The 20026-nt window shown below is 41.1% G+C and overlaps 1 long non-coding RNA gene across 1 annotated transcript in view; it reads right to left on the reverse strand.

The window, feature by feature from the left end:
- LOC133479553 (uncharacterized) overlaps window positions 1–20026 on the reverse strand; it is a 106246-nt gene that overhangs the window by 76087 nt on the left and 10133 nt on the right. The gene's annotated exons all lie outside the window — the stretch shown is intronic.

Consider the following 20026-nt stretch of genomic DNA (forward strand, 5'->3'; position numbering starts at 1 on the left):
GCATCTTCAGACAAGATGACTGATGAAGCAAAGGTCAGATCTTTTCATATATCTTTTCAGCAAGAAATTCCAACAGGAAATAATGAAAATAGAACAAAATACAGGGGGTCCTCGGCTTATGATAGTATCGACATATAACATTTCAGAGTTACAAACGGTGCGCAATCAACTACTTGTAAGAATATGTTGTCACGTAGGCTTACTCATTTACCGCTGTGCTCATTGTTTTTAATTTGATTGCTTCATATTTATTATCTTTACTATTGCGTTAGCTTTGGTTTGTTATCGACTATGGCACATTCTGACTTACAAATTCGGTTTACATCCATTTTTGGTTTGATGGTCATCATCGTGCCTTTGCTAATAGCTGGCATATTTTTCTTTGATATGAAAAAATGTGCTCAATGATAATATAGGTAGGATCAGTTTTGAAATTTTAATTCTTCATCTGACACAGGATGGCTGTGGTAGGTGAAGTTAATTAGTCAAATCAGATTGTTCGGAGTGCTTTAATAATCACAATTACCAACGGAACCTTCAGGGGTTATGAAATCCTGTCCACACTTCCGACATAGATTTTGAATGATAGTCATGCCGAGAAGTTTGACATACATGTTCCTTGTCAGTGCTCGGTTTTGTTTCTTGGCATTATTTTTAAATATCAGAAGAATCTTGAAGCACCGGTTGCCAGTGGTCACCTTGCTACAGATTGTGTCATTACACATTCACCATCCGGTCAGTCATTCAATTTAAGCAAGATACACACATACTGATTTTTAGCATTCTAACCGATTTTTAAAATGTGAAAGACCCCACACGATGAGAAAAAAAATCTGCATGTGTGCTTACAGCTCTTATAGTGTGTTTTGTATTCGAGATGACCAACATAGAACACCACACACATAACGACACTACACCACTGACAATCGCAAGTCTCCTCCCCAAAGCCAGACGGTTGTTTTACTCCCAAGACTGACCAGCAAGAGGCAGGGTGGTGCCACCGAGCATCCAGACTGCTGAGAAACACTATAAAAAAGAAACAGCAGTAGAAGAAGCTAGGCAAATCCTTGCCATTTTTATTGTGGTGAATGGCTTATGAGACATGTTATTCAAACGGTCAACCAGGGTTGGCACTGGGTTATGAAACCTCTTAGCCAATGTGGCTAAACAGCATAAAAAATCATGCTGTATGTAGTTTAGCCACATAAACACAAATAATGTGGTGGCCAACTACACACAAGTGTGGCTAGGGTAGGCTTTGGTCACACTAAGCTTTAACAAAGTGGGCCCAATTAAAACTACCTAGTCATCAATCAGGAGTAGGGCTGAACAATTACGGAAAATATTCTTAATTGGGAGGGTTTTTTGTGTGTTTGTTTGTTTTAAACAAATACTGCGAGCAGCAAATTTATCTTCAGGATTATTCACTAAACACAAGAAATTATTCTGTCATATGACCAACACAACATTGGATATAGCCAACAAATAAAGAACTCTTTCCTGTAGGCCAGGCCTAAATGTTATGATGAATGGATATGAAGAACAAATCTTTATTTTACTATTGAATTGTAAAAAGAAAAACCTTCCATCACAGTAGAATATTAACTTATTGATTTAAATTCATGCCTTGTAAAAATGTAGTACTGTATAATGGTGCTCGTGTCAGTAGCTGTCATGAACGGAACAAAGGATAGGACCCAAAAATGCATGACTCCAAAACAAATGGACAGTTTCACAAAAGAGAGGTTTAATATACTGGCAGAGGTCGGTACACATGCAGGCAATCCAAAAAAGGCAACAATATCCAAAAACATGAGGCAAAAAGGCGAGGTCAATAATCAGAACAGGGTCTAGTCTTACTGTGAGTCTTTGACGTGGAACAAGGAATGCTGGAACGCAACAACAAGGTACAACGAATTGGCGACGAGAAAGAATGAGACACGAGGTTAAATGCAAGGGGTAATTAGGGTGAACGAGGCACAGGTGGTGAAGATGCTCATAGGAGCAGGTGTGTGTGAAACAGGGGGAAGACAAAAACCGGGACACACACCCATGACAGTAGCAGTAGCACTGCTGTCAGTGTCAGCCAAGTATAGAGATTAAGTGGAGAGTGACACGAGTGACGCTTTGTATGTACTGTACAAAGAGGAAAAGAACCATCCGGACTGTTATGGACGCAAAGCTCAAAAGCCAGCATCTGTGATGGTATGGGGCTGTGTTAGTGCCAATGGCATTGGTAACTTACACATCTGTGAAGGCACCATTAATGCTGAAAGGTACATGCAGGTTTTGGAGAAACATATGCTGCCATCCAAGCAACGTCTTTTTCATGGATGCCCCTGCTTATTTCAGCAAGACAACGCCAAACCACATTCGTAGTAAAAGAGTGAGGGTACTAGACTGGCCTGCCTGCAGTCCAGACCTGTCTCCCATTGAAAATGTGTGGCGCATTATGAAGCATAAAATATGACAACGGAGACCCCGGACTGTTGAACAGCTGAAGATGTAAATCAAGCAAGAATGGGAAAGAATTCCACCTACAAAGCTTCAACAATTAGTGTCCTCAGTTCCCAAACGTTTATTGAATGTTGTTAAAAGAAAAGGTGATGTAACACAATGGAACGTGTTGTAGCCATAAAATTCCAAGTTAATGATTATTTTCTAAAAACAATAAAGTGTATCAGTTTGAACATTAAATATCTTGTCTTCGTAGTGTATTGTATTTATGTTTAACACAACATCCCAACTTCATTAGAATTGGGGTTGTACATGGTATGTGCGATAATGATTATTTAACAGGTTGAGCATTCGTGAATCTCTGCCCCAACCATTTTACCAACAGTTCAGGAAGGAATAGTCACTCTTAACACACCCCACACCACATGATAATTCCTTAGAAAAATCTTTTTGATGCATCCAAAAATTGGGCCTTGGCTAACTTTGATCAGAAGAGGGAGGAAATGCATGAAATGGCCCTTTATCAATATCCCCCCTATTTTTTAGCTGCTCCAGCACTACCAATATCAGTGCAGTAGATGTTCAGGCTTGGATTCCCAAATACCAGCCATGCTTGGGCAAAAAGGCCCCATGGCTCTTCTTGTTCATGAGCCAGTGTGAGTGTCTGCCAATTGGTCCACTCTCATGTCTGACATGGCGCAGGGGGTGCACTCTGGCTAACTCTGCCGCCGCCGGGCACCGCGCGGGACTGACACGGCTTATCCCCACGCAGTGAGAAGCTGACGCCACTAGCATGACAGAGGAGCAGAGGTCAACTCCTCTTCCCTGCGGCAGCGGGCGTCGGCGACTCCCAATTAAAGCACTGTGATTTACCCTCATCAACGGGGTAGCGAGAGGGGACACGTGGAACAGGGTTGGGAAACCAGACACACGGTCGAGGAATGAACAAGGAAGCAAAAGATGAGGAAAAAGAGGGGGGTATAGAAGAAACAGAAGGAAAAAGCAGTATTAATATTCACAGACTCCCAGTGCTTCCTAAATATTTTATCACTTCCAGCTGTTTGATGTTAAGGAGACTCACCAGAGAGCCCACCACACACACATGCACATACATACACACGAGCAGACCTACACTGATAAAAATGGATGAATGCATCACAAAGCTAAATGCAAGTAAATATAAACTTACACAAGGAAGAACTCCCAGTCGATTAAGACTCTTGAACACACTGTTATGGATGCTTATAAGCGTATGTACTGTACAGTGTATCGGCAGCCGGAAAGTCACGATAAAAAACATGACTTTAACAAGCAATCATGCAGTGACTACGGTGATAATCTTTGAAAAATCGTAACACGCAGAAATAAAAAAATCAATTTACAAAGACGGGCACATGTGCAAACACTCACCACCGACTGCATATCGATCATGATCCGTCCTCCAGAAGTTTTAACATGTTTATTCATTGGTTTACAGCCTTATTTATTTATTTACGTATTCATTATTTGTTGGACTGACTTTCTTTTCTTATGCGCATGCTCAGTTCCGCAGGAAGCGCCTGAGAGCATTCATCTTCTGATGGGAGACGCCATTGATTTGGAGGACGATCCCTCGCGCTCGCTGCCTCCGCCTGTCCTATCTTGCTCGATCTGTACATCAGGCCAGCTCCTTCGCTGTCTCGCCACATCAGTCTGAATTCTTCCCCCTGTCTAACACCGCGTGACAGCCTGGTTTTCCCATCTCTCCCGGTCATTTTCAATGTCTCCTTTGCCGCTTCTTTTTGTCCTCCTTCTGCATGCACTAAACACACTGGCTAATAAGATGTTGGCATCTGAAAATTATATGCGACTCTAGCTAGGCTCTGAGAAAAGAAAAGAAAAAACATTTAGGGATGACTAAATGAATGCCGAACTTTTTAATGTCATTTAAACTGTGTATCGTGCAGAGGTGGTGGTAAATAAATAGTTGAGTCTGTGCCATCTATGCAAACTATCTTCTTTTGGATTAACTATAATGTGTAAAAATACATCCAGCAAAGATAATTTTTTATTTTAAATTGTGTTGACTGATAATTGTTACTAGTATTTTTTGTCATAGCCATCTCCAAAATGCTACAAACTCCTAAATGTGCGAAGTCTGCAACGATTAGCTGTAAGGAAAAACAGCACTGCTCCAATACTTTTGTTTACATTGTGGCTCACACATTGAAAATCAATTGGGTTGTTACTCAGAAATAGAATTATCGCTGAAAATCTGACAAGTGGTACAGGCTGACTACGCACAAGGACCATGTACTGATTTGACCTCTGCTATCTTAATGATCATGTGTCAGATATCATTAGAAAAAAGAATAGAGTTAATGCTATAAAATAGAATAAAGGTTGGGTTAGTGATGTGTAGAAGATCAGTTCACAAGAAACCCTTACGAATAGGGTTTGGGATTAGCGTTAGCTGTTGGGTTTAGGTTGTTGAAGATTGGTTCACAAGACACCTGTATTAATAGGGTTAGGTTTTTAGGGTTAGGGTTGGAGTTTTGAAGATTGGTTCAGATGACACCCCTATGCACAGGGCTGGGGTTATATTTAGCGTCAGGGTTTTTAAAAACATTGGGTATGACTAGGGTTTTGAAGAAGAAAGCAAAGACACCCCTATGAACAGGGTTTGTATTAGGTATTTAGGGGTTAGGGTGTTGAAGATTGTTTTATAATGACACCCCTATGAGGGTTTGGGGTCAGATTGTGGTTTTAAAACTGATCGCTTCACAAGACATCCACATTATTAGGGTTAGGGTTTCAGGGTGAGAGTTAGAGTTTTGACGATTAGTTCACAAGACTACTTTATGAATAGGCCTGGGGTTAGGATTATGGTAATGGTTTTTAAAAAGATCAGTTCACCAGCTACCACTCTGAATGCAGGGAAAATTGAAGACAAGGAACGCACGGGGACAAACGTTATGTAGTCTTTTGGCGCTCACAAGGACTACCATTACATTTTTTTGTCATCTATCACAGTGTTTTTCCATTTGACATCAGAATGGGAACTGTCCTCAAGACTTTCCTCCGGCGCCCACTCTTTTGTTTCCATGGTCCAGCAACCTCTGTGTAAATTAGGCCTTAAATGAAACACAATAAACCAGACTAAAGCTTGCTCAAATAAACACAGAATGTCAGGCTGTCAGTCCATTTGCCTGTGGTTTGAACAGCTTCCAGTTGATACCTACATGTTTTTTGAGCCAAGCATAACATTCTAATTTGCTTAAATTTTCCAGAAAAATCTGCCTCGCAAAACGTCGAATTCGAGCACTTGTCCTTCAAAATGTAATGCAAAACCTCAGTTTAGCTAACACCAAAGGATTAACTAGGTTTTTATTTGGCTTATTGGTGACACTTATTCTAAAATAAGGACCTCAAGAGAAAATAAGCAAAAGAAAATATACATTAATAAATAATAATACATATAATACGTGATATCAAATGTGAGTCCCTATACGTCTCGCATTAAAGGGATTCAAATTCGATATCACTTATTATGTGTGTATTGTTGTTGTTTTTATATTTCAGAATTAAGAACATGAAAAAGATTGCTGCATCGGTTATGCTCATTAACAACTAATTCATCATTGAACGTGAAGACTTTTTATTGGGTTTTTTTGTTTTAAAGTGAACAGTGACTAACTTATTTCTACAATTCTATAATAGCTAAGAATATTAACAAGGTACAATGGTGCCTTGATATAAGAGTTCAATTTGTTCCATGAGTCGTGACCAAGCTCAAACTCAAAACACAGCCTCACTCAAACCATCTTTCCCTATTGAAATAAATAGAAATGCCATTAATCAGTTGCAGTCTCCCCCCAAAAAAACAAACAAAAAATGTATAATGTATTTATTAATAAGGAAAATAGTACTCTATAATATTGTGCTTCATAAAAACAAATACTGTTATAATAACATACCATATTTTCACGACCATGAGGCGCATTTAAAAGTCTTAAATTTTCTCCAAAATGGACGGGGCGCTTTATAATGCGGCAGCCTTATGTGTGCACTTCCAGTTCCAGTTCCAAAATCTGTAAATGTTGTTGTGTGACTTTGATGAGCGCTCCGCTTGACTGACTGGGAGCATTTCCTGCCGACACACTGCTTATATAGAGGAAGGCAGACGTGACTGAGGACAGCATGCGGAGGTTAAAGGGGGAACGGTGCGCGTGAAAGAGGACGCTAAAGGAACGCCCCCAGTAGGTATATAGTGCCGGTATGTGCATTGTGCAAAATAACATCGGTTTGGCTAAGGACCACCGAAAATGGCACCTACGAAGAGAGACGCTTACGAAGCACAGTTTAAACTGCAAGCTAACAGTTACGCGGAGGAACATGGGAATCGAGCAGCTGCGAGAGAATTCAAGATCAACGAATCCATGGTTCGCAAGTGGATGCCTGGGCTAAGGTATCTGCTTTGACTGTTGTCCGAGCTTTCGCGTAAGCCGGCATCATTGCTGAACAGCCCCCCGGCAACGAGACTGACTCCGACAATGACGAGAGGGAACCCGGCATGTTTAATGGCAAAATTGCCCAGCTGTTCATTTCGGATACAGAAGATGAGGACTTTGATGGATTTGTGGATGAGGATTGATCAAAAAATAACGTGAGTACATCGTTAAATACTTCAATAAAGTACAATCGAACTCCGTTCCCGCTGCCTTTTTAAAAACATTAATTTTTAAAAACATACGCTAGCATATGTTTTAGCGTGCATGCATGCTACCATATGTTTTAGCGTGCATGCATGCTACCGTATGTTTTAAGCTAGCGTATCTTTTACCATGCCTTCGCCCAATAATACGGTGCATCTTATGTATGTGTTAAATACAGAAATAGACCCCGTAACTGAGACTGCGCCTTTTAATATGGTGCGCCTTATGGTCGTGAAAATACGGTCACGCAGACACCTACAAACTACAGGAAGTCCTCGATTTACGAACGAGCTCCGTTCCTACGCTGGCGACGTAACACGATTTTCACTGAGTCGAATTTCACCGTTAAAGTCGAAATTTTCGGCGAAATACTTCTGTTACGGGTATTGTCCCACGTGATTGTGACAGCAAGCTCAGTGTGTGTGGGCGTGTGCGTCGATGTGTGAGTGAGACGGGACTGTGAAGGAGGAAGGAGTGCGCGGAGGTGCGAGTGTGTAACAGTAGCAAGTGTAGTGACGGCGACCGGGGAAGAGTAGCGTTTAGCGGAGGACCCGTTGACGTTGAATGTGCAGAGGAGGTAATAAAGCCATTAAAGCAGCAAATCGGTGCTTCGTGCCTTTATTGTTGCCGCCACCCAGCTCAGCTGTGCAACGAGAGAAGGGAGTTAACCCTTGCGTCTCCCGAGCACGGTCAGGTGACCGTAGCAGGAAAGGTTAACACTTCGTATACATAAACTAAAATACATTAAAATAAAAAAATAAGATGCTGTACTTACCATTACTACTGAGAGTGTGAAAAAAGGAGGGCGAAAAAGGCAAAGATACTCCCGCCGCACAAACACAGACAAGCACTATGCACTAGCTAACCAGAAACACTATGGTGCTGGGACAAAATGGCGGACAAGGCGCAGGCGTCGTAAAGTCTAAATTTCGTAGGTCTTGTGCGTTGCAACTCGAGGACTTCCTGTACTGTCAGTGACTCAGTAAGCGGTCGTAAATTTTTCACAAAGGATAAAGAATATCTGCCTCTAAGTAGCGCTTGTGTTGAAATATCCATTGCTTAAATGGTTATTGATGCTATTTGTTAGCTCATCAATGGCATTTTTCATTGTGTGTTAGCATTAAGCTAGTGGATTTTCCTAAGGCAAATTGATGTCGTTGTTTAAACTGCACAACATGTAATTCTCTTTGTTTTATGTTGACTCTAGTTTGACATTAAACTTCATTTGGGAGTGGCATTAAACAGCTTGAAGCCTCTTTTTGGAAGAATTCTTCACCATCTGCCAAACTGCTGCTTGTTCTGAAGGGAAATGAGTTCTCTGCCACCATACAGCGGTCATATCCCAAATTTTTGCTCACAAGTCAAACCAAAAAAATCGGCCAAACAATGGCTCGTATTCTGAAAAAGTCTGGTCACTCTTAAATCAAGGCACCACTGTATTTAGAAATTGTCGGTTTAACTCTACCACACAATACTGTACTGTATATCCATCCATCCATTTTCTGTACCACTTATCTTCACTAGGGTCGCGGGCGAGCTGAAGCCTATCCCAGCTGACTCTGGGCGAGAGGTGGGGTACACCCTGAACTGGTCGCCAGCCAATCACAGGGCACATATAAAAAAAAAACCATTCACACTCAGATTCACACCTACGGGCAATTTAGAGTTCTCCAGAGCACCCAGAGAAAACCCAGGAAAACATGCAAACTCCAGACAGGCGAGGCCGGATTTGAACCCAGGTCCTCCAAGCGGTGAGGCAGATGTGCTAACCAGTCTCCCACCGTGCCACCCGGAATACTTTATAATTAGTAATTAATTAACAAGATAAGTGATAGAACACTGCGATTGGCTGGCGACCAGTTCAGGGTGTACTCCACCTCTTGCCCAAAGATAGCTGGAATAGGCTCCAGAAAATGGATGGATGGAAGTGTTAGAACTCCTCGGAATGGACAGAGTTAATGACTCATATAGTGTACAGTGTGGCTTCCTTCCTTATTTCCTTGTTTTGCAACTAACTTTGAGCCAGGTCCAACTTTTCCATCCATTATTTTATTTTCCTTCCCCTTTTTTTAATGAAGCTGTATTTTTAGTGTTGTTGCCGCGGCCCCATGGAAATTAATATGCAGTCTGAACATGGCGGCATAGTGTGGAAGCAGTCTAACTTGCATCCCGCTCTTATTATTTCTCTACATGTCTCTCGCTGTCTATCTCTACGCCTCTGATCCATCTACCCCCTGTGTTCCCCAGCTTGTTAATCAGCAGATTGTTAATGAAGGCCTTAGTTCAAAGACACAGAGAGAGAGGGAGCGAGTGAGTGAGGGAGGTGGCACAGAGCGCTAAGATAGGGAGGAGTTTTGGACCAACTGTCTGTTTGTCAAAACATGTCCGTCCGTCTGTCTCTCGGCCTGTCTTCTCCTCTGATGTGAGTCCCACAATGAGCTCCCCACAAGGACCACAACATAGCATTTGCTCTTTGGGTTTCCCTTTCATGTTCCATTAAATGTGAGTGAGCAGACAGAGAGACAGCCATAATGGATGAGAGGGAGATTAATTACATGTTTCTATAACGGAGATTAATTAGCATTGTTTAAACATTGACAGTGTGAGTTAGTTGTCAAACATTTTTTCGCGGTGGCACGCGCTGGCTGTTTTGACTTTAATGGGAGTCCTCACATCTTTTCCCTCTTTTGCAAGTGCACGTCAACCCCGCTGGCATAGAAAATTGTTGTTTTGCTTCCTATCTTTTCATGTTTAGTCCTACCCATGTTAAACTTTGCAAGATTGAAATAATCTTCCTGACATTTATCACTGGCTCTTCCTTTTTTTTTTTTTTTTTTTTTTTTTGCACATAGACAAACTGCATCTCCTGTGAGACGGCATCGCACAGAAACCTCTGAAAGTGGAAATGGTCAATTTAGAAGCACTCATGAGTCAAAGCCTTCCCCACCCACTTGGCTTTCGTGGATTCCTCAAAACAAAAAGCAAAGCACACATAGGGAAGAAAGGGGAAGAAAAAAAATACACAGACGCACGGCACAGCCGTGAAGATGTCACACATCTGCACTCAAAAATGCCAATGACGTTTCCTCAGCCCCACTATGAGTGGGTGACTGGAAACGCAAAGGCGGAGAGGGTGGAGGGCTCCCAAGAAAACCACATCCTGGCACCATGGGCTGACTTCACCCTTTTTAACATTTTAACATATTTCCCCAAAATGTATCAGCCAGAATATGTGGAAGCCAAATGGCAATGAAAAGTCTCTGATGAATCCAAGCAGCAGATTTTCTTTTGAAGGAGGCACTGTCTGTTACAATCATTGGTACTCGAGCGACAGGAAGGTCCGCAAATGTTCAAAAGAGCGGCAATAACTAAAAATAAACACAATAAACAGAAATAACATTTGGGCTCTGACACACATACCGTACATGTGTGTGCTCATTGAGTACATCCCACTTTTGGATGTTTCAATCATTCTCAGTGAGTCAAACAAAAGCATGTGGAAGCTGAAGTGACTTTGTTCTAACTGAGCCTTGGTCATCCTGTGATGTCAGGAGACCGGTTGCAGAGGAAGTTTCCGCCTGAAAAGGATTCCTCACGGAGTCGAACGACCCGGCTATACGGCTAGATACGTAAGAGCACCGTGCATCCGTTAATTGCGCAAGGTTGACAGCAGCTACTGATTATCTACTTCTTGATTCCATATTTGGGTATTCTTCATGTTTTTAAACCCTCAGAACAAGGTTGACAATGAGCCCTTATGGTGTTGATGCTCGATTTGGTCTTGGTACATTTGTTGCTTCTGTCAAGGTCTCTTTTTAGTTCCTAACAGAAGCCAACTATAATTTGGGGGATTTTGAAACATTATTCAATGTCAAGGCAAGAACGCTGTTTATTTTGACATATATCATACACAAGGTGGACAATGTAAGCAAATCGATCATATATCACAACAATATAGTCCTTTTTGAAGCATTCTACCAATAACTTTTTTTAACAAAACAATCAAACCTAAGGAGATTCTCAGGTATTTCTTTAAGAGAATGCAAGAACAGTACTGATTTTTAACAATAACTAAACCCAAAATGTAGCTGCTGTGAAAATTCCAGTTGCTCCTGGTGCTGCATCATGACTAGGTGAATGAGGACAGTTTTGAGTACCTTGAAGACAGAAACGCGCAATACAAGTGAAAGCCCATTTACCAATTTTAATGATTTTAAGTGTTTGGAGTAGTTGAGTTAGGTCAAAGACATGGTTACTGGTTAATTTCAACCACTCTTAATACTTTCATGCGCATAATCTTTTGTCAGAGCAGGAGGAATATTTATTTTTTAGGTTATCAGAAACAAGGTGGATGCTGTAGCATGTCAAAGCAGTAAACTTTTGCATTCAGTAATTCAGTCAATTATTTTGGTATTTCTTGATTTCAATGACTATAGTGTAGCTCCGGTGGCACGGTGGACGACTGGTTAGAGTGTCAGCCTCACAGTTCTGAGGACCCGGGTTACATCCCCGGCCCTGCCTGTGTGGAGTTTGCATGTTCTCCCCGTGCCTGCGTGGGTTTTCTCCGGGCACTCCGGTTTCCTCCCACATCCCAAAAACATGCATTAATTGGAGACTCTAAATTCCCCGTAGGCATGACTGTGAGTGCGAATGGTTGTTTGTTTCTATGTGCCCTGCAATTGGCTGGCAACCAGTTCACGGTGTACCCCGCCTCCTGCCCAATGATAGCTGGGATAGGCTCCAGCACGCCCGCGACCCTAGTGAGGAGAAGCGGCTCAGAAAATGGATGGATGGATAGTGTAGCTCCTGCAATTGGAGGTGCCACAGGGACTCACAACCACTTGATAACCACATTCCTCCACGCTGCCCTGCTGTGAAACGGCCACTAGGAGAATGCCTGGTGTACGTCAAGTGGACCTTAACCTAATTAGCAGCTTCCCATCAAATCTTGATTCCTGGCTTCAAAAGACCCCTTCCCCGACCAAAAGGGACCCTCCAAGAAGACGACTTGGTTGGTTAGTATTCAAACATGCACGTAAGGCGCCACCGACTGGCGTTCAGATGAACTCCGAGCTTGAACCCGTGGAGTCACCTTTGAAGATAAAATGTTCGTTTTGATATTTTACGAACTCTGTAGAAATATTCCAAATGTATGCCTTGGTGTCTGTGTCACTATTGTCAGTTTTACAGGTCTTAAGCCATACATAAGGCATACCGTATTATTTGGCGCATTCCAAAACAAGGTAACGGAAGCAAAACAGTGAGTTTGGTTGAACTTTATTCTACTATGTATTTAAAAATACACTCACATTATTTTTTGATCAATCTTTTGCCACAAATCCATTGAAGTCCTCATCTTCTGTATCTGAATTGAACAGCTGGGCAATTTCGCCATCAAACATGCTCGTCTGAGTCAGTCTCGTTGCCGGGTGGCTGTTCCGCAATGATGCTGGCTTTCGCGAAAGCTCGGTAACAGTCAAAGGAGACACCTGAGCCCAGGCATCCACAATCCATTCACATATGGTGGCGTAACTCGCCCGGCGCTGCCTCTCAGTCTTAGTAAAGGTGTGTTCGCCGTCTCTCATCCATCGCTCCCACACCGCTCGCAACTTCACTTTGAATGCCCTGTTTACACCAATGTCCAACGGTTGGAGTTCGCTGGCAGTTGCTGCGCCACGGTAGTCCTTGCGCGGATGGCGAGATGGCGTCTTTTCATAAAACGAAAGCACCAAGACGGACCTCCTTGAAAGTGTTCGATCTTCATGTCTTGCGCTATCATTATTGCCTTCAGTCGAATGGTGACTGTAGAGACGCTTCTCCTGGCTGTTCTTGTGCTTCATTTTGAATTCTCTCGCGGCTGCTCTATTCCCATTTAGAACCGCATAACTGATAGCTTGTACTTTGAATTGTGGCTCGTAAGCATGTCTCTTCGCTTATGCCATTTTCGGGGGTCCTTAGCTAAACAAATGTTGTTTTGCAGCATACCGGTAGTACAGTATACCAACCGGAGGCGTGGCGGAGATAAGCATACGGACTGTACGTAGCTTTATGTAATGTTCTCTAATTGGTTTATCGCTGGCAGTAGTGTACGTATTACGTCCCTATGTCGGCGGGAAATGGTCTGACAGTCAATGAAGCGGAGCGCTTACCAAAATTGCACAACAACATTTTTACTGATTTTGGAACGCAGTACACACATAAGGCGCACCGGGTTAAAAGGCGCACTGTCAATTTTTGAGAAAATTAAACGCTTTTAAGTGCGCCTTATAGTGGGGAAAATACGGTAATATGATTTCTAAACCCATTTTATGGTTCAAAAGTCTAGACTAGATTCAAGCCTTCGGCCAACCCCCTTCCCCTTCTTTTGTTCCATTGTCCTCGGGCGCCTCCAGTGCCACCACGTGCGCAGATGCCCGCCGCAACCAAGCTGGCGGCGTTTTCTATCGAAGAAGCCGGCCATGTGGCTTTGATCGCTTTTCCTAGCCACGATCGGTCGGCAGAGCCTCAGCGTACAACTACCAGCATCTCGTACCGGTCCCGCACGCATCTGAGGGCCAGAGCTCGGCCCGCCACCAGTTCAACCGGCAGTAAAGTTACGAGCGCATCCAAACGGGACAACTTTCCTTTTCCATTTCTTTTTTTGTTTTTATTTTTGTGCATTTTTTTCTTCAACCAAACCTGCTTCGTTTCCGCCTGAGGTCCGGAGGAAGACTACTCCCCAAAGACCAGCTGATATGCGTTTGTGAGTCAACACTGCAATCCTTACTATGATGTACAACATATGTGCCTAATAATTTTGGGGAAATTACTAGCTTCACTCAAAATCCCAACTTTGCTTTCTCTCGCTCTGACTCAAAGCAGTAAAGGCTCACATTTCCAACTTTAGTCCAATACAGGATGTTTTATTCCCCTTTTTGTGCGCCAATTTTCCTTATTTTTACCACTATTAGTGTTATTTTCTTCCTTTAGTTAGACCTCTTTTTTGTGTTTATCTCTAGATCCCTTGTAGACGTCATTAACTATACTATAAAATTCCACTCTTGGTTGTATTTTGTGTGAGTTTCAGTAAACCTCTGTCATCTAGAACTCGAAATTTCATAAAGTGTAGCAACCTACAGATTACGAGACTGATAAAAAGGTTTATCGTCATTTTTCCTAAATTTTATACATAAAAAATGACGTGGTGCCCTTTTCGAGACATTAGTTTGATTTTAAAATTACGGTAAACTGGAAGTAACGCAAGTATCGCTTCCGGCTTATTATTTTCTCCTAAATTAATTGCATTTTGATTTGACCAATATACACTACAATAGTATCCAAAGTGTTTGTAGTACTTGAGGTAGGTCAAAGGCATTAGAAATGTTCAACTAAGCTTCAGACTTTCAAGGCTCAAAGTCTTGATTTGATTTTGAATTATATCACACAAGTGTTAGCTATTGTCAAAGATCTTAGTAGGATAACTACTCCTCTTGTCAGATTTTAAAGCAAATACAAAATTTTAATGAAATAGATTTTAAAAAATTATTTGTAAGTACATTTGTGGAACTGGCCTGTTCTTCCTATCCTGAGTACATGCACTGCTTTGAACTGATATAATCCAATAGGGTATAAAGAAAGACAAACATACACAGTAATAATTAGCTCATATTTTGAGTGAGCTGTCCCAAAATTTCCAAAACTGAACTTTTTCCTCCAACAAGCATTTTTATTGTAATGTGTTTCAAACCCTGAGCTCCTGGACTCACAACAACATTGAAGTCCAAAGTCAAGTTTCATTCCGTCTACGTTGTACTTTTGGGCAGTAGATTTTGAGATGTATTTTCAAGTCAAAAAAGATGTCTGCTTGAACTTTCAGAAGGAGATGAGGGAAAAACCAAACACAGGGTGAATTTGCGTGCATGTGCGCATGTTTGTAACTTTGTGTGTGTGTCTGTGTGTGTGCATGTTTTCGTTGTGGGTGTTTGTGTATCCTCTCTCCAGCAGGACCCCAGATCAAAACAGCAAACCAACTCTCCCTCCCCATGACTCTTTTTCTCCATCTCTCTCTCTCTCTTTCTCCACCCCCTCTCTCATTAAAAACTGCAGGCCCTGGCTTCTAATTAAATCCCACTTGAAAAGTCTTAAAGTCAGCCTCAGATTGATTCAATTTGCATTTCTGAACAGAGAACATCGCCTAAAAGGATTAATAAATTGGACGGGGAAAAAATGCCTTCTTTCTGCGCCACGCCATCAGAGCTTGTGAGACAACATCCAAAGAGAAATATCCCCCCTCTGACAAATGTCTATCCAACATATGCTCATGCTCTCTCTCTCCCACGCTCTCTCGCATGTCCCTCCCAGGATGGCAGCAGAGATGGGGTGTGTGTACCAGGATTTGCATTTGTGTGTGTCCTCTGAGGCACAGTTGGGAGGGAACACACGCAATCTCACTCTCGCCGTGTGCACACACTTGTGCATGCTCGTGTGTGTATTAATGACGCCGTGTATGTGGATATTTGTGTCCGTGTGAATAAAGGAGGGGTAGGGGGTGACTTTGTTGGAGAGTGCCAGAGTGCTGAAAGTGACAAGGAGGCGCAGTGGGAAAAGATCCTCGTCGTCCTGCCTGTGTGAGCAGAAACAGGCCGCAACGATGGATCTTGGCCATTGGCTAGTGGACACCTTCGGCAACATGTTTGGAAGTCCAAAAACACATTGCCAATGAGCAGAGCCAGACTCAATTAGCGTGATAAAATGAAAAAGAGCAAGCAAGACATTCGGAACAGACCCAAAACTACTACGCTACTACGCTGCCAAAAAGAGAAACTGGTCCAATGTACCAACTATTTGCAAAACCACTTATTCTGTGTAGGGTCACAGGGATAAGTGGATTGGGCAAGAGGCACAGTGAGATTGATCTATAGAGACACCAAACAATTACTGGTACCTTGCTTCTTTTTATTTTGTGTTTTTCAAAAACATTGTGTCAAACTCATTTTCCTCAAAGGCCAGATTGTTGTTGTGGTTTCCTTTATGCCTGTTAAAATCTTATCAATGTGTGATCACCTCATGCTGTTATTATGTATACACAATCGCCCTTGCATTTCTTTCTTCTTTACATACAGTATATTTTCATAACATCAAAGTGAATTTGAAGTCAAAGTCATGGAAAATACTGATAACCAAGTATAAATTATGATTGTTAAATTTATGTCAAGAACACATTTATAAAATAAATGCTTGTAATATTTGGAAAAGTAAAGAAAATAAAGGAAGGAAAATTTCAATTTTGGTTCAGATTTTCTGCCAAAATGAAAAGAAAAAACATTTTAGCAAGATACATGAAATCTTGACTTGATTTACCCCCAGGCCTTGAGTTGGACACTTGACATTCACAGAAAAACGTTGTCCCTGCTCACGTGGAACTGAAATGACTGAAACAGATGTAATATGCATACCAGGCCACTAGTTGGTGATGTCACTATTACTAAATGTGGACCAACCGCTTAGTCCTCCCAGGTCTTATCCCAAACTGTCTTCTGAATACCCTTTGACTGCTTTCAGGCAAGTTTGGAATTTGATGCATTTAATAAGGAAGGGCCTAACAAATGATTAATACATCAGAATTCAATAGATTGTGTGGAATTGATTGTTGATTAGTCGTGTCTTAAAGCAATTGTATGTTGCCATCAAACGCAATGCATGGAAATTGAAAATAAGTCATAACTTGATCATTTCTCAACCGATTTTCATGAGGTTTACTTTTTTGTCACCCCCAAAGCATGTGCTTCAATCCTCTATTCGGCAGTGTTGTTTTCAAAAACGGCCACTCTGCGATTTGTTTGCAGATGTTTGTGTATTGAGTCTTTAAAGCATTTAAAAAAAAACAATCAAAACAATACTATTTTTTATCAATATTCACATATAACCAGTCTAGTGTAAACAACTCCATAGACACCTTCCTCAACAGTCAAGCAAATATCTTTTTGTAAACATGCAAAAATAATTTGAAATCCTTTACCCATTACTCATGTTTATCTCCTAGGGCTGCAACTAACAATTATTTACATATTCGATTAATCGGTCGATTATTTTTGCGATTAATTGATGAATTGGATAAAAACAAAAATTCCATAATTTTTTCAAAATAGCTAGTCAAATAGCTTTACAATAGGCCATGGACCAACACAAAAACATTTAAATGTCTGATATAGCCTACAATATCTGCCAAATATAGTTTTTTTAAGTGCACAAAAATATATATTTTGCGTTGTTTAAAAGGGACCTGCATTTTCAGAATAATAAATGATAAATAATAAAGAATAGTGAACAACTGTGGAACATATACAGATACACAGATCATAGACCGGGACGTACATGTCATTGAAACAATGAGTCCCAGCTCTGGAACAATGAGTCCCTGCAACTTATCATCATGGAATACAGAAACAGTCATCCTCCGCTACATCGCGGTTCTCGCTTCACGGTTCCACTATATTGCAGATTTTGATTACAGTTGCTACTCTTTCATCTTTTATACTGTTTGAACAATATTTTTATGTTATCTATTGCTCTTGCTCTATATCAATATATTTGTTTAGGCCTGCTACGATAGCAAATTTTTTGAGAACAATATATTTTCCTAAAAACGTTCAAGATAAATGATAGTATCAATGTTTTTTTTATGCCACTGATATAATGATATTAGAGCATAATAACAACTTGTACACATCTTACAAATTCTGCCCTGCTAATCAGACATATGAGCACAACTGTGTAATGTTCTCTCATTTACTAAATAAAAGTAGGGCAGCATTTCACAATCAGAGCAAGTAAGTTATACGTGTTCAAATAAAGTGCTGAACTTAAGAAAAATAAAGTTTGAGCTCCCCCTTTTCTGTTTGGTATCTTGACACAACGGTGAAGTCTCAAACAATTTTACATTTACGTTTAATTTAACAAATCTTAACTGAACCGTTTTAGAGGTTATGTTTATTCAAAACCTTTGTTTTAGTTCATAATGGCGTTTCACATATTATATGCACTTTTAACAAGAGCTCTCAGTGGCCTTTCACAGCCTTTGTGCATCACCTAAATCCTCTTCTGTTTGGGTACATGATGATGATCCATTTTACTCTTATTCCCCTGGCCACATTTGCCATGTTTTTCATCTATTTGACTCGAGGTTTTGCCACTAACGGATCATCAAATTGGTCATATGTCATATAGTGACTACACTGAGCAAAAAGCACACTATGTACCGTTATGGTTGCGTTATACTGTCCTTGTCAAAAAAAAAAGTCACACATTCGACGGTAATCATAATTAAAAGAGACACAAAGAGACCTCAGCCCACAGCGCTAACGTTATGTTTGTAAAGTAGACTAACGGTAAGCTCATCAATTTGTGCTTCACCTTCGTCTCTTGGATCCCGCAACGCGGCGTCATACTCGACGGAGAGAAAGGTCCGTGTTACAACAAACGGGTGCTCGCCTCGCATTTCATTATGAAATGCGACCACACTTTCACCATTTGTCTTTTTTTTCCTCTCCTCAATTCAGTGTTGCATTTTGCAACCTCTGTCTTGGCGCTTCTCAGTTGAACACTTCACTTCCGTGTCCATGCATCAGTGACATAAGCGCCTTGTGTCAAATACGCCACTGCCATCTTCCGTCTTTGTGACCGTCCGTCTCTGCGATAAACCTGATTTGCGGTTTTGCTTTTCAATGTGTTTTTTGATGCACAGAATGCAAATTTTGACCCGGAAACTGCGATGCGATACTCCTTAATATGAGTCTTAGACACATACTGTACGTAGGTACGCAATGTTGTTCGTCAGTCGAAGCATATTCACAAAGCTTCTTGAGTCCCTCATCATTTTTGTGCATCAGGGACACGGGACGCACATGGATCCTTGAGATGTACTCAAAAACATACAATTACTCTAAAAATGTGCAACAAGTTACTCATCCATGTTTGAATGAAATCTGTCCTGCCTCACTCCTCACTCATAGTCAGTGTCTCGTCATATTTCACAACTAACAGTCACACATTAAAGCCAAAATCTGTGATTTCTGGCGCGCCCTAATGCTGGAATTCAGCACTACAACAAAGATTTTGTCGCTTTGGTATGACGTAGGCTAAATGCTGGTCCGGCCTCCTCCTTCTAACCCCGCATGCTTTCTCCTTTCTCTATGGCTCAGTCGACCTACGCGCTGTCCATATATGGGCCTGCCCGTTCATAGGTAAAATACGTAATTTCCGCTACATCATTTAAGAGCACCACCAAGTGATCCAGCGTGGGAATGTATAGGATAGTCACTAAATTAAAAATATATATAGATATCGAAAGCAAGATGTGTCAGAAGCTGACAGCATTCTGTCATCTCCTCTTGTAGTGGCTTGGGTGAAAATTATTTTTTTTTTAATAAAAAAAATAGCAGTGAATTAGAGCTTTAAGCTTATTCATTCAGTTCCTCAAAAAGGCTCCATATTTGTCTAATTTAAGATGTTTATTGATACTCCATTTGAAGTTGATTGTAAAACAAAAAGAGTTGCATACGTTGTATATTTTACAACGGGAGTGATTTACCTTCAAATAATGACTATTCACACAGAAATGCTGCAGTAACACATACAGACAGGTAATATAACAATACTCACAGGCATATATTCTTCCTAATCTGTGAAAAACATTATTTTTAATGCAGTTCAATCGCAACTATCTTATGGTCTTCTGATGAAGTTGTGATCTACTTGTGTGAACGAATCTACATTTACATTACATTTGTATTGATGGTGTTGTGTGTGTCTTTGTATATATGTTCACTAAGAGAAACTTAAAAGCCACCTGAATTTTCAACTCCAAAGCTGCTTCAAAAAACTCGTGCGTGTGGTTT

The sequence above is a fragment of the Phyllopteryx taeniolatus genome, chromosome 6 (genome assembly GCF_024500385.1).
Source record: "Phyllopteryx taeniolatus isolate TA_2022b chromosome 6, UOR_Ptae_1.2, whole genome shotgun sequence".
Classification (NCBI taxonomy): domain Eukaryota; kingdom Metazoa; phylum Chordata; class Actinopteri; order Syngnathiformes; family Syngnathidae; genus Phyllopteryx; species Phyllopteryx taeniolatus.